Source organism: Macaca thibetana, chromosome 1, assembly GCF_024542745.1.
Source record: "Macaca thibetana thibetana isolate TM-01 chromosome 1, ASM2454274v1, whole genome shotgun sequence".
NCBI classification, from domain to species: domain Eukaryota; kingdom Metazoa; phylum Chordata; class Mammalia; order Primates; family Cercopithecidae; genus Macaca; species Macaca thibetana.
This window is the reverse complement of record NC_065578.1, coordinates 2,857,966-2,870,387: the sequence shown is the minus strand read 5'-3', so window position 1 is coordinate 2,870,387 and position 12,422 is coordinate 2,857,966. Positions and strand designations below refer to the sequence as shown.

General features: G+C 51.7%; 1 long non-coding RNA gene and 1 pseudogene across 1 annotated transcript; one reads left to right on the top strand and one right to left on the bottom strand.

Moving 5' to 3' along the window:
• Nucleotides 1-2,573: 2,573 nt before the first annotated feature.
• On the bottom strand, nucleotides 2,574-3,839 carry LOC126963122 (uncharacterized). Its single transcript, XR_007728962.1, has 3 exons — nucleotides 3,697-3,839; nucleotides 3,284-3,428; nucleotides 2,574-2,726 (listed from the first exon to the last, which is right to left on the bottom strand). It is a non-coding gene; the product is annotated as an uncharacterized LOC126963122 (long non-coding RNA).
• A 1,520-nt stretch (nucleotides 3,840-5,359) lies between these two features.
• Nucleotides 5,360-9,557, top strand: LOC126963072 (putative TP73 antisense gene protein 1; annotated as a pseudogene).
• The last annotated feature ends 2,865 nt before the right edge of the window (nucleotides 9,558-12,422 follow it).

Below are 12,422 nucleotides of genomic sequence, written 5' to 3'. Positions count from 1 at the left end.
TATCTTGGTGAGGGGAGTGTGGCAGGGCAACAGGGTTATGGTGAGGAGAAGGTCAGCAGGGAAACATGTGAGCAAAGGAATCTGTCATGAATAAGTTCAAGGAAAGGTGCTGTGCCCGGATGTGCATGTAGGCTAGATTTATATTTCACTTTACACAAACATCTCAGTGTAGCAAAGAGTAACAGAGCAGTGTTGCTGCCAGCGTATCTCGCCTCCAGCCACAGGGCGGTTTTCTCCTATCTCAGAATAGAACGAATGGTCAGCTTTACACTGAGACATTCCATTCCCAGGGACGAGCAGGAGATGGAAACCTTCCTCTTATCTCAACTGCAAAGAGGCCTCCCTCTTTCTCTCCTCCTCCTCCTCAGCACAGATCCTTCATGGGTGTCGGGCTGGGGGAGGTAGGGTCTTTCCTTTCCCACGAGGCCATATCTCAGGCTGTCTCAGTGGGGGCAAACCTTGGACAATACCCGGCTTTCTCGGGCAGAGGTCCCTGCGGCTTTCCACAGTGCATTGTGCCCCTGGTTAATAGAGAATGGAGAATGGCAATGACTTTTACCAGGCATACTGCCTGCAAACATATTGTTAACAAGGCACATCCTGCACAGCCCTAAATCCATTAAACCTTGATTCTATACAGCACATGTTTCTGTGAGCACAGGGTTGGGGCTAAAGTTACAGATGAACAGCATCTCAAAGCAGAACAATTTTTCTTAGTACAGATCAAAATGGAGTTTCTTGTGTCTTCCTTTTCTACGTAGACACAGTTACAATCTGATCTCTTTTCCCCATAGAAATTCATGACCCCATCCTTTCCAATATGACTTTATAAAAAATATTTACCATCCAAAAATCTCTTTCAGTTTTTTTGCATCTAAATATAAAAGTACAAAACAAGCCTAGTATATATTTGAATTTTTTACCTACGGTCATATACCAAATAATGAAATTTTGGTCAATGATAGACCAAATGACAGACCAATACAATGGCAGTGTCTTAGGAATCTAATACTGTATTTTGGCCGGGTGCGGTGGCTCACACCTGTAATCCCAGCACTTTGGGAGGCCGAGGCGGGCGGATCACAAGGTCAGGAGATTGAGACCATCCTGGCTAATACGGTGAAACCCCATCTCTACTAAAAATACAAAAATTAGCTGGGCATGGTGGTGGGCGCCTGTAGTCCCAGCTACTCGGGAGGTTGAGGCAGGAGAATGGCGTTAGCCCGAGAGGCGGAGCTTACAGTGAGCCCAGATTGCACCACTGCACTCCAGCCTGGGCGACAGAGTTAAGACTCCGTCTCAAAAAAAAAAAAAAAAAAAAGAATCTGATAGTGTATTTTCACTGTACCTTTTCTGTGTTTGGGCATGTGTAGATACACACATACCATTGTGTTCCAACTGCCTACAATACTCAGGAACATGCTGTACAGGTTTGCAGCCTAAGCAACAGGTATAGCATATAGCCTAGGGGTGGACTAGGCTGTAAACCACCTAGGTTTGTGTGAGCACACAGTATGATATCTGCAGGATGATGAAATTGCCTAATGATGCACTTCTCAAAACATATCCCTGTTATTAAGTGACACATACTGTGTTTTAATAAGAAATAAAGCACTTTTACCAGCCTCAAATACTGAGAAAGAATTCTTGCTTTGCCAATTTCTCTTTTGGCGATTATTTTGTAGTCTTCCACATGCAATTTCTAATTGTTTTGGGGACTTGGACCACAGGAAACATTGGCCTGAGGTCCAGCGTGTTTGAAAATCACATGTATTGTGCTTTGTTTTTACATTGGTCTCTGAAATGCTGTTCAGCAGACTCCTCGTCTATTAAACCACTCAAGTCGATTTCTGGTCCAGTTACCAGAAACTCATGGTGACAGTTTGATCGATAGAGAAGCCAATATTAAATAGAAAGCTTATCTTGGGGCTGAAATTCAATCTATAGAAACAAATCAAAGCTTCTAGTCTTGTCACTTCGTGTGAAAATGGCTAGATTTCCCCCAGATCTAGAAGGTATGTTTGGAGCTGGCTTAAATGCAGGCCAGTGGCTGTGGGCGGAGGATTAGCTAGGTGCTGAGGCAAGAAACTGAAGGCACAAACTGTTTCAGTATAATAAAGAAGATAGAATAAGAATAGTCATAATACAAATTAGATATAGAGATGATCATGAACAATTATCAATCATTATTATAAACATTTTAATCATTAGCTTTTAATATTACTCTTTGTTGCATTACTAACATAACCTAGAAGTAACCGGCAGGTATAGGGTCAGGTGCTGAAGGACATTGTGAGAAGTAACCTAGAAGGCAAGAAGTGAGCCTTCTGTTACGCCTGCAATAAAGGCCGCTTGAGGGCTCCTTGGTCAAGCAGTAACGCCAGTGTCTGGGAAGGCACCTGTTACTTAGCAGACCACGAAAGGGAGTGTCCTTTCCTTGGATTACTCAGGGAACACTCTGCTCTACCAGCTTCCTGTGGAAGGCTGGATATCATCCAGGCCTGCCCGCAGTCATCCAGAGGCCTAAACCCCTCCCTGTGGTGCTGTGCTTCAGTGGTCACGCTCCTTGTCCACTTTCATGCTCCTCCCGTACTCCTAGTTCCTCTTTGAAGTTCGTAGTAGATAGAGGTAGAAGAAATAGTGAAAGTCCTAAAGTCTTGATCTCTCTTGTAAGTGCAGAGAAGAAAACGCTGACGTATGCTGTCTTATCTCTCTGCTTAGGCTACCTAAAAGGGAAGGGCCCCCTATCCTGTAATCATGTGACTTGCTTCACCTTGTCAATCACTTAGACGATTCACCCTCCTTACCCTGCCCCCTTGTCTTGTATGCAATAAATATCAGTGAGCCCAGCCATTTGGGGCCACTACCGGTCTCCGCGTCTTCATGGTAGTGGTCCCCCGGGCCCAGCTGCTTTCTCTTTATCTCTTTGTCTTGTGCCTTTATTTATTACAATCTCTCGTCTCTACACACGGGGAGAACACCCGCTAAGCCCCGTAGGGCTGGACCCTACAAGTGGCACCCGAAAATGTATCTCGGAAGCGAGGCAGCCCTGGAAGTCTGGCCATTGTGGAGGGCAGAGTGTGTGTGTGTGTGTGTGAGCTACAGGTATCTTCTGCTGCGTCCTCATTTCCCAGAGCAAGGAGTGGGTGGGCCAGTGTGAAGTGAAGGTGGAGTGTGAAAGGCACACGTGCGTCTATTTGCTACCTAGGCCTAGGGGTCGTGTGAGCTCAGCATCCCGCGCCTGGGCCCACACCTCCCACAGGTGTTGTGTCCTTGTACTCACGGAAAAGCAGCCTGGGCCTTCAGGGTCTTTGCTGATAAAACTTGTGCCTGTAGTCCCAGCTACTCGGGAGGTTGAGGCAGGAGAATCGCTTGAACCCGGGAGGCAGAGGTTGCAGTGAGCCGAGATAACGCCACTGCACTCCCACCTGGGTGATAGAGGGAGACTCTGTCTCAAAAAAACCCAAAAACCAAAAACAAAACAACAACAAAAACTGAGTGGAAAGTCAAACACTAACAAGCCTAAGATTTTTGGTTACGGTAAAAAAAAAAAAAAGTTGTAAATTGCAGAGTCAATTTTATTTTCTTAATAAGAAAATAAAACCCTCTTGCCAATCGGGGAAATCCTGTGGGGAGAGCGACTCCACTTGGAAATAAGGGGCCCAGAGAAACCGCCTAAGGTGGGGCGGTCAGCACCTGGGTGCACGTGCATCTGGTACCCGTCCGATCTCCACGCCCCGCACAGGCTCCGCCCCCACGCCCAAGACCCCGCCCCTCGGTCGGAGCCCCGCCCCGCGCCCTGAACCTCCTTCGACTAGGCCCCGGCTGTGCACCGAAGGTCCCACCCCTATCCTGGCCCTGCTCTGCCCCCGCACTTCCGGATCCGGGTTGTTGCAGGATCTCACGGGCTTTAAACTGCGGCGCCGCGGCCCGCGGGTGCGGATCCCCAGATGGGAGCTGGGGATGGGCTGGTTGCCCGGCGGGTGGCACGTTGCCGCCTCGGGCCCCGGAGACCTTCACCCCGCCGCCTGCCCAGGCGGGCCGGCCCTGCCCGTCCACCGGCGGCCGAGAGTCCCCGGCCTTGGGCCCCAGGGGCCGCTGACTGGCCTCGGTCACCTCTCGGGGAAGACTCCCGCGTCTCCATCTGCCCCAGGAAGGGACCCGCTTCTCGCCCGCGAGGCTTCTCCAGGTGGGATCGCCCTGGCCCCCGGCCCTAAGGCACCCGCCTCCTCCGAGCATCCGCCGCCCCTCGGAGACCACTCCAGCTCAGAGGGACCCACTCCAGCCACCGCTGCACGCGGGAGAGCTCATCCTTCCCACCTGCTCCGTCCCTCCTCCTTCTCCTGTGGGACCACCAGAGACCCCAGCTCCCCGCTCCCCAAGTGTGGGGCCTCCGACGCGAACGCCTCTGCTCGCAAGGCGGTGAGCGCAGATCCCACGGGGCCCTCGGTCGGGGGTCAAGGCTGCCTCCGTTTCCATCCCGGACCCGACAATGGGCCGGAAAAAGACTTTGCACGACTGCGCGGCGGAGTTCACCGACCTGGTGGTGTAGCAGCCCCTGACTGAGCACAGTGACTCTGGGGACACGTCTGTGGTGGAGACCCTTTCCTGCACGGCCTGCGAGCTGCCTATGCGCGTGCCCAGGGACCGCATCCCGGAGCACCTGTCCTCGGGCAGGTACTACAGGAACCGCAGACTCATCCGCAGCACGGCCTGCGGACGCCCATTCTCGTGTAAGTGTCAGTGCCAACGCTAGTATTTCAGGAGACATCCCAGCGGGCTGCCGGCTATTTTAGGATTCTCTGCCCTGCAAAAGTTTCCGAAGTATGTGGACAGGCCGCCTGATGACACTACGTTTACGGATCTGCTAGTGGCTTGCCCACTTGGGGAGTAACCCTGTGAAGTCTTGCAGTTTTGTTAAAGTGTGCGTGGCCACCCGAATGCTGCCTTATCACAAGCCAGATACATACTGGTCTGCAGGGTGACTCCCCACTTTTGATCCTCTGAGATGATTGTGGACTGGGTGCTGTGAGTCCTACCAATTTGTTTAAATGAATGTGTCTTTTTTTTTTTTTTTTTTTTTTTGAGACGGAGTCTCGCTCTGTCGCCCAGGCTGGAGTGCAGTGGCGCGATCTCGGCTCACTGCAAGCTCCACCTCCCGGGTTCACGCCATTCTCCTGCCTCAGCCTCCCGAGTAGCTGGGACTACAGGCGCCCACAACCGCGCCCGGCTAATTTTTTTTGTATTTTTAGTAGAGATGGGGTTTCACCGTGGTCTCGATCTCCTGACCTTGTGATCCGCCCGCCTCAGCCTCCCAAAGTGCTGGGATTACAGGCGTGAGCCACCGCGCCCGGTTTGAATGTGTCTTTTGTCCAGCTCGGCCGCCTCGGATCTCACTGCCACCGGCCTTCACGCACACCCTCGCCACCAGCCTTTGCCCCGTCAGCCTCAGCCCCAGCTCATTCTCTCAGGCAGTCCCAGCATTGGCATGGTACCTCCTCCCGCCGTGGGCTGCACGTCTCTGCTCCCTGTCAACCCTACTGCCATCAGCATCACCACAAGCGACTTGTCTGCCCAGGAGGATGCAACACCATCTACCTCCACCGGCCACCTTTCAGTGTTTTCTGCTTTCCAAGTAAAGACAGCAGCAGTGCCCTCAGAGCGGACCAGCCAGAGATTTTCCGAAGCCTCCCTCCCATAGGGTGCTCCGTGGAGGAGGCCTGAGATGCTGTCATGACTTTGGAGCCAGGGTGGCCGACCACCTTGGCCTGGCCATCTTTGGGGTGGGCTTTGGGAGCCCAGCACTGCTGCCGAGTGTGGTGGATGAGAACGGCTGCTGCTTGCTGTACGTGGTGGAGGACCAGCTGTGTGGCGTGGAGTGAGCCTTCAGAGCTGAGCATTTGGCCAACACCAGAGTGGTTCGGGAACAGGATGCGGACATTGTCCTCAACGACCAGCGGTACGGTTTCAGTTGTCAGCAGAGGTTCACTGAACACCTGCTGTGTGCCGGGCACCGTCCTGGGGGCTGGAGAAATGGCTCTGAATGCTGCAAAGCCCCCATCCTTGTGCTGCTGAATTGGGTGCAGAGGCAGCTGAGTAGATCTCAATACATCAGTAGCAATAAACTCTGTGGAGAGAACTCACGCCGTCGGGAGAGGGAGGCTGGTGGGAGCGCTGTTTTAGGTGAGATGGCTGGGGAAGACTCTGAGGAGGGGGCATTGGAGCAGGGACCTAGGTGGGTCAGTGAGATGGCCATGGGGGTATCTGGGGATGAGCACACTCTACCAAGAGGACACTGAGTCTTCTCCAGGCCTTGATGTAGCCGAGTGGCCATACCGGCAGGAATGGAGTGAACTCAGGGTGAGGGCTGGGCAATGAGGTCCCAGGCTCAAGGAGCCGGGGGGTGACCCAGAGGCTTTGAGAGCCACCAGGGGTTGGTTTGGTTTGAAAGCCACTCAGGGGGCGGAGGAGAAGGACGCAGGGACACCAGTGAGGGGTATTGTGGGGCCAATGAGGCATGCTAGGCTTGGACCAGGGCAGCAGTGTGGCTGGATTTGGGATATTTTGAATGTACAACCTTTGCGATGGGGTCCTGGCTTCCTCCCTTCACTCGAGCAGCTGGGTGTGACATGTCTATCTTGTTCAGGAGCAGTGTCTCCAGCAGCTGGAGCAATATCTATACTTGCTGCCCACAGGGTGTAGACGGGCCCACAGCAAGTAGACGGGCTCCAGGGCAGCCACCCAGCCCTGGGGTCAGGTGCAGCCCTTGTGTTCAGGCCTGGGCTGGGCATTGCCTGGTGTTTCGCAGAGCTGGCCAGTGCTGCTCACAGGACAGGCCTGGCTCACCTTTGGCATGTCCAGGTTTGGACATGCTCTTAATAGCGTAGTAAGAGGAGAGTTTGACCCCAGCTTGTTAATGTACGTGGAGGGCTCTGAACGTATCAGCTGGGCAGTGTTGTATCTCAGCAAAGCCCATTGTCACTGCAGAAGAATGTTCGTGAATGTTATCGCTTTGTGTGTGTTTTTGGAAAGTTGGCAAGTTTTATTTTATTTATTTATTTTATTTATTTTTTGAGACGGAGTCTCACTCTGTCGCCCAGGCTGGAGTGCAGTGGCACAATCTCGGCTCACTGCAAGCTCCGCCTCCCGGGTTCAAGCAATTCTCCTGCCTCAGCCTCCAGAGTAGCTGGGACTACAGGCGTGCGCCACCACGCCTGGCTAATTTGTATTTTTAGTAGAGATGGGGTTTCACCGTGTTAGCCAGGATGGTCTCGATCTCCTGACCTCGTGATCTGCCTGCCTCAGCCTCCCAAAGTGCTGGGACTATAGGCGTGAGCCACTGCGCCTGGCCTGCAAATTTTAGTTTTTGGTTATCTTGTGTGGCATCTGCTTTAGGCAGGTTTGCACACTTCACTTGGGTATCACATTCACAGAGTGTGCACATTCATACATGAGACACACAGCAAAGTGCCCGAGTTGGTGTGTTTTTACGAACTGCATGCACCTGTGTGGCCAGCCTGGAGATCACAGTCCTCGGAAATCCCCGGGCTCCTGTCCAGCCCACACCTGAGGCTGACCTCTGTAGGCTGAGGAAGGGGAGATAGACTCATTCTGAGGATCGTTTTTTTGAAAGAGTCTTGCTTTGTCACCCAGGCTGGAGTGCAGTGGTGCGATCACAGCTCACTGCAGCCTCAACCTCCTGGGCTCAAGTGATCCTCCCACCTCAGCCTCCTGAGTAGCTGGGACTACAGGTGTGTGACACCAAGCTTGGCTAATTTTTTTTAGTATTTTTTCTAGAGACTGGTTTTTGCCATGTTTCCCAGGCTGGTCTTGAACTCCTGGGCTCAAGGGATCCTCCTGCCTCAGCTAAACCTCAAAGTGCTGGGATTACAGGTGTGAGCCCCTGCACCTGACCCTGAGGATCTTAATAGAATTTGACTCACAGAAGCCTATTCTGTGACTTGGCTGGAATCTGTATTTTATTCCTCAAAATTAGCAAGTTAAATTCTGAAGTAAGTCATACTGGAAATGTTTTCACAATTTGCTTTGTTGAGGCCTTTTTCTTGTGTTATTCTCGTGCCTGAGATGGTTTATAGAGTGGTGTTAGCAGCATGGATTTTGAAATGTTCTAGGTCTCAAAGCACGCTCTTAACATTCCGTTTTATTCCTGCAGCGTCTCTGGAGTAGCTGTCTGCTCTCCGCCGGAGGCAACTTCTGAAATCATGATGCATGCTCTCCGAGCAGGTACGGGCCGGGCCACTCTGTCCACCCTCATGGTCACACACTTGTGTTTCTAGTGGGCAGTACCTGTCCGCTGATGTGGCCCGGTGTCTGGTGGGTTTGCATGAAAGGAAAAGCTACTGGGAAGTCTGGGAAGGGCCGTGTGGTCTGGTTAGCATTCCTGGATTGTGTTCTTGAAGATGTGGGCTCCTGGGAATGCTAATTGGTATCATACTGGGGAAGGGAGAGTTTGTTCTTCAGGACATTTGGGGAATAAAAACAAGAAGTTAAGTAGAAAAGGTAACTAACATGGCCTCCCCAACTTTATATGTTATATTTTTATACACCTAGAATCTGGCGTCTCCCAATCTCTGATGGAGTCTCACTCTGTCCCCCAGGCTGGAGTGCAGTGGTGCGATCTCGGCTCACTGCAACCTCCACTGCCGGGTTCAAGCAATTCTCCTGCCTCAGCCTCCAGAGTAGCTGGGACTACAGGCGCGTGCCACCACGCCAATCATTTTGTGTGTCTGTTATCTGTTACTGTTTTGGTTTAATTGTGGTAAAATCCACATAAAATGTACTTTTTTTTTTTTTGGAAATGAGGTCTTGCTCTGTCACCCAGACTAGAGTGCAGCGGCACAATCTCAGCTCACTGTAGCCTCAACCTCCCAGATTGAGGCAATCCTCCTGCCTCAGCCGCCCCAAATAGCTGGGACTGCAGGCGTGTGCCACCACGCCTGGCAAATTTTAAATTTTTTTGTAAAGATGGGGTTTCATCATGTTGCCCAGGCTGATCTCGAACTCCTGAGCATAAGTGATTCTGAAGGAGGCCTGCCCCTCCACACCTGTGGGTATTTCTTGCAAGGTGGAGATGAGAGACTGAGAAATGGAAATAAGACACAGAGACAAAAGTATAGAGGAAGAAAAGTGGGTCCAGGGGACTGGCGCTCAGCAAGTGAGGACCTGCACTGGCGCTGGTCCCTAAGTTCCCTCAGTATTTGTTGATCACTATCTTTACTATTTTGGTGAGGGGAATGCGGTGTGACTATAGGGTGATGGTGGGGAGAGGGTCAGTAGGAAAATGTGTGAACAAAAGACTCTGTGTCATAAATAAGTTTAAGGAAAGGTGCTGTGCCTGGATGTGCACGTAGGCCAGATTTATGTTTAACTTTACACAAACATCTCAGCGCAGTAAAGAGCAGCAGAACAGTATTGCCGCCAGCATGTCTCACCTCCAGCCATAGGGCGGTTTTCTCCTATTTTAGTAAATAGAATGTATGGTCGGGTTTTACACCGAGACATTCCATTCCCAGGGACAAGCAGGAGGTAGATGCCTCCCTCTTGCACTCCTCCTCCTCAGCACAGACCCTTTGTGGGTGTCAGACTGGGGGACTGTAAGGTCTTTCCCTTCCCATGAGGCCATATCTTAGGCTGTCTCAGTGCGGAGGAACCTGGACAATACCCAGGCTTTCTTGGGCAGGGGTCCCTGTGGCCTTGCACAGTGCATTGTGTCTCTGGTTAATCGAGAATGGAGAATGGCGATGACTTTCACAAACACATTTTTAACAAAGCACATCCTGCACGGCCCTAAATTCCTTAAACCTTGATTCCATACAGGATATGCTTTTGTGAGCACAGGGTTGGGACAAGAGTTACAGATGAATAGCATCTCAAAGCAGAAGAATTTTTCTTAGTACAGATCAAAATGGAGTTTCTTATGTCTTCCTTTTTCTACATAGACACAGTTACAATCTGATCTCTTTTTTCGCCATGATCCACCTGCCTTGGCCTCCCCAAATGCTGGGATTACAGGTGTGAGCCATCACGCCCGGCCTAATGTACCATGTTTGAGCGTAGAGTTCTGGACATCACGCTGGCCTAATGTACCGTTTTTAAGTGTAGAGTTTCCATGGCATTAAGTTCACACTGTTGTGCAGCCATCACCGCCCCGTCCATCTTCCCAAACTGACACTCCTGACCCATTAAATGGCAGCTCTCCTTTTTCCCTCCCCCAGCCCTGGTGACCCCCATTCTACTTTCTTTTTTTTTTTTTTTTTTTTTTTTTTTTTTGAGATGGTCGCTTTGCCGCCCAGGCTGGAGTGCAGTGGCCGGATCTCAGCTCACTGCAAGCTCCGCCTCCCAGGTTCACGCCATTCTCCTGCCTCAGCCTCCTGAGTAGTTGGGACTACAGGCGCCCGCCACCGCGCCCGGCTAGTTTTTTGTATTTTTTAGTAGAGACGGGGTTTCACTGTGTTAGCCAGGATGGTCTCGATCTCCTGACCTCGTGATCCGCCCGTCTCGGCCTCCCAAAGTGCTGGGATTACAGGCTTGAGCCACCGCGCCCGGCCCCCCATTCTACTTTCTTTCTTTTTTTTTTTGAGATGGAGTTTCACTCTTGTTGCCCAGGCTGGAGTGCAATGGCGCAATCTCAGCTCACCACAACCTCTGCCTCCCGGTTTAAGTGATTCTCCTGCTTCAGCCTCCCAAGTAGCTGAGATTACAGGCATGCACCACCATGCCCAGATAATTTTTTGTATTTTTAGTAGAGATGGGGTTTCTCCATGTTGGTCAGGCTGGTCTTGAACTCCCGACCTCAGATGATCCACCTGCCTTGGCCTCCCAAAGTGCTGGGATTACAGGCATGAGCCACCGCGCCCGGCCTCTACTTTCTGACTCTGGATTTGACTGCCCCAGGGACCCCACAGAAAAGGAATTGTGCGATTGTTGTCCTTTTGTGACTGGCTTATTTCACTCAGCACAGAGCCCTCAGGGTTCATCTGTGTGGTGGTGTGTGGCGGCATTTCCTACCTCTTTAAGGCTGAAGAGTCATCGTGCTGTGGACATAGCACACTTTGTTCCTCCACTCGTCTGTAGGTGGACGCCGGGGTTGCTTCCGCTGTTTGGCTTGTGTGAGTAATGCTGTGAATGCAGGCGTGCAGCTCTGTCTCTTGGAGACTTCCCATGCTCTTTGACCTTTGTGTCGGTTCCAGGGGGCAGCAGTGTGGGAAGCAGAAGCTGCTGAGGTGAACCACTGCAGAGAGGATCATTGGAAGGACTGGTGACGGGGCTGTAGGTGGGGTGGCCGCAGAATGCACCTCTGCCGTGTCCAGGAACACAGGCAGCAGGAGGCTGCTGCCGGGACTGTTGGTTTTGAGAGCCACAGCCCGGGGCCAGGACAGCACAGCTGCTTTGAGGGCAGTTGGTTACAGACACTGGGGTGCTGTGGAGGTGACTCCATCCTCCTCAGAGCTGCCTTGGCACTTGTGTCCAGAATCAGCCTCTTGTTCCTCCACGGAGCCCTCTGCCCTCTCACCAGTTCCACCTCCACTTGATTGCCGTTGCTGTCTGCTGGGTCTGGAATGAGGTTGTGGGAGTCCTCCAGCTTGTTCAAAATAGTTTTGGCTATTCTAGAACTTTTGTCCTTCCATATATGTTTTCGAGTCCCCTTGTTGGTTTCTACAACTAACATCCTGCTAGGATTTCAGCTGGGGTTGCATTGGATCTGTAGAATTGCCTGGGAAGAATGGACATCTTCACAGAGTTGCCACATCTCTGCATTTATTGAGGTCATCTTTGGTTTCTGTGATTAGTGTTTTGTACTTTTCAGTGTCCAGATCTTATGTTTGTTATTTTGATGCTTTTTTTTTTTTTTTGAGATGGATCCACCCACCTCGGCCTCCCAAAGTGCTGGGATTACAGGCGTGAGCCACCATGCCCGGCTAATTTTGTATTTTTAGTAGAGACAGGGTTTCTCCACGTTGGTCAGGCTGGTCTCAAACTCCCAACCTCAGGTGATCTGCCTGCCTCGGCCTCCCAAAGTGCTGGGTTACAGGTGTGAGCCACCACACCTGGCCTATTTTGGTGCTTTTAAAAGTGGTACTGTTGGCCGGGCGCGGTGGCTCAAGCCTGTAATCCCAGCACTTTGGGAGGCCGAGATGGGCGGATCAGGAGGTCAGGAGATCCAGACCATCCTGGCTAACACGGTGAAACCCCGTCTCTACTAAAATATACAAAAAACTAGCTGGGCGAGGTGGCGGGCGCCTGTAGTCCCAGCTACTCGGGAGGCTGAGGCAGGAGAATGGCGTGAACCCGGGAGGCGGAGCTTGCAGTGAGCTGAGATCCGGCCACAGCACTCCAGCCTGGGCGACAGAGCGAGACTCTGTCTCAAAAAAAAAAAAAAAAAAGGGGTACTGTTTTAATTT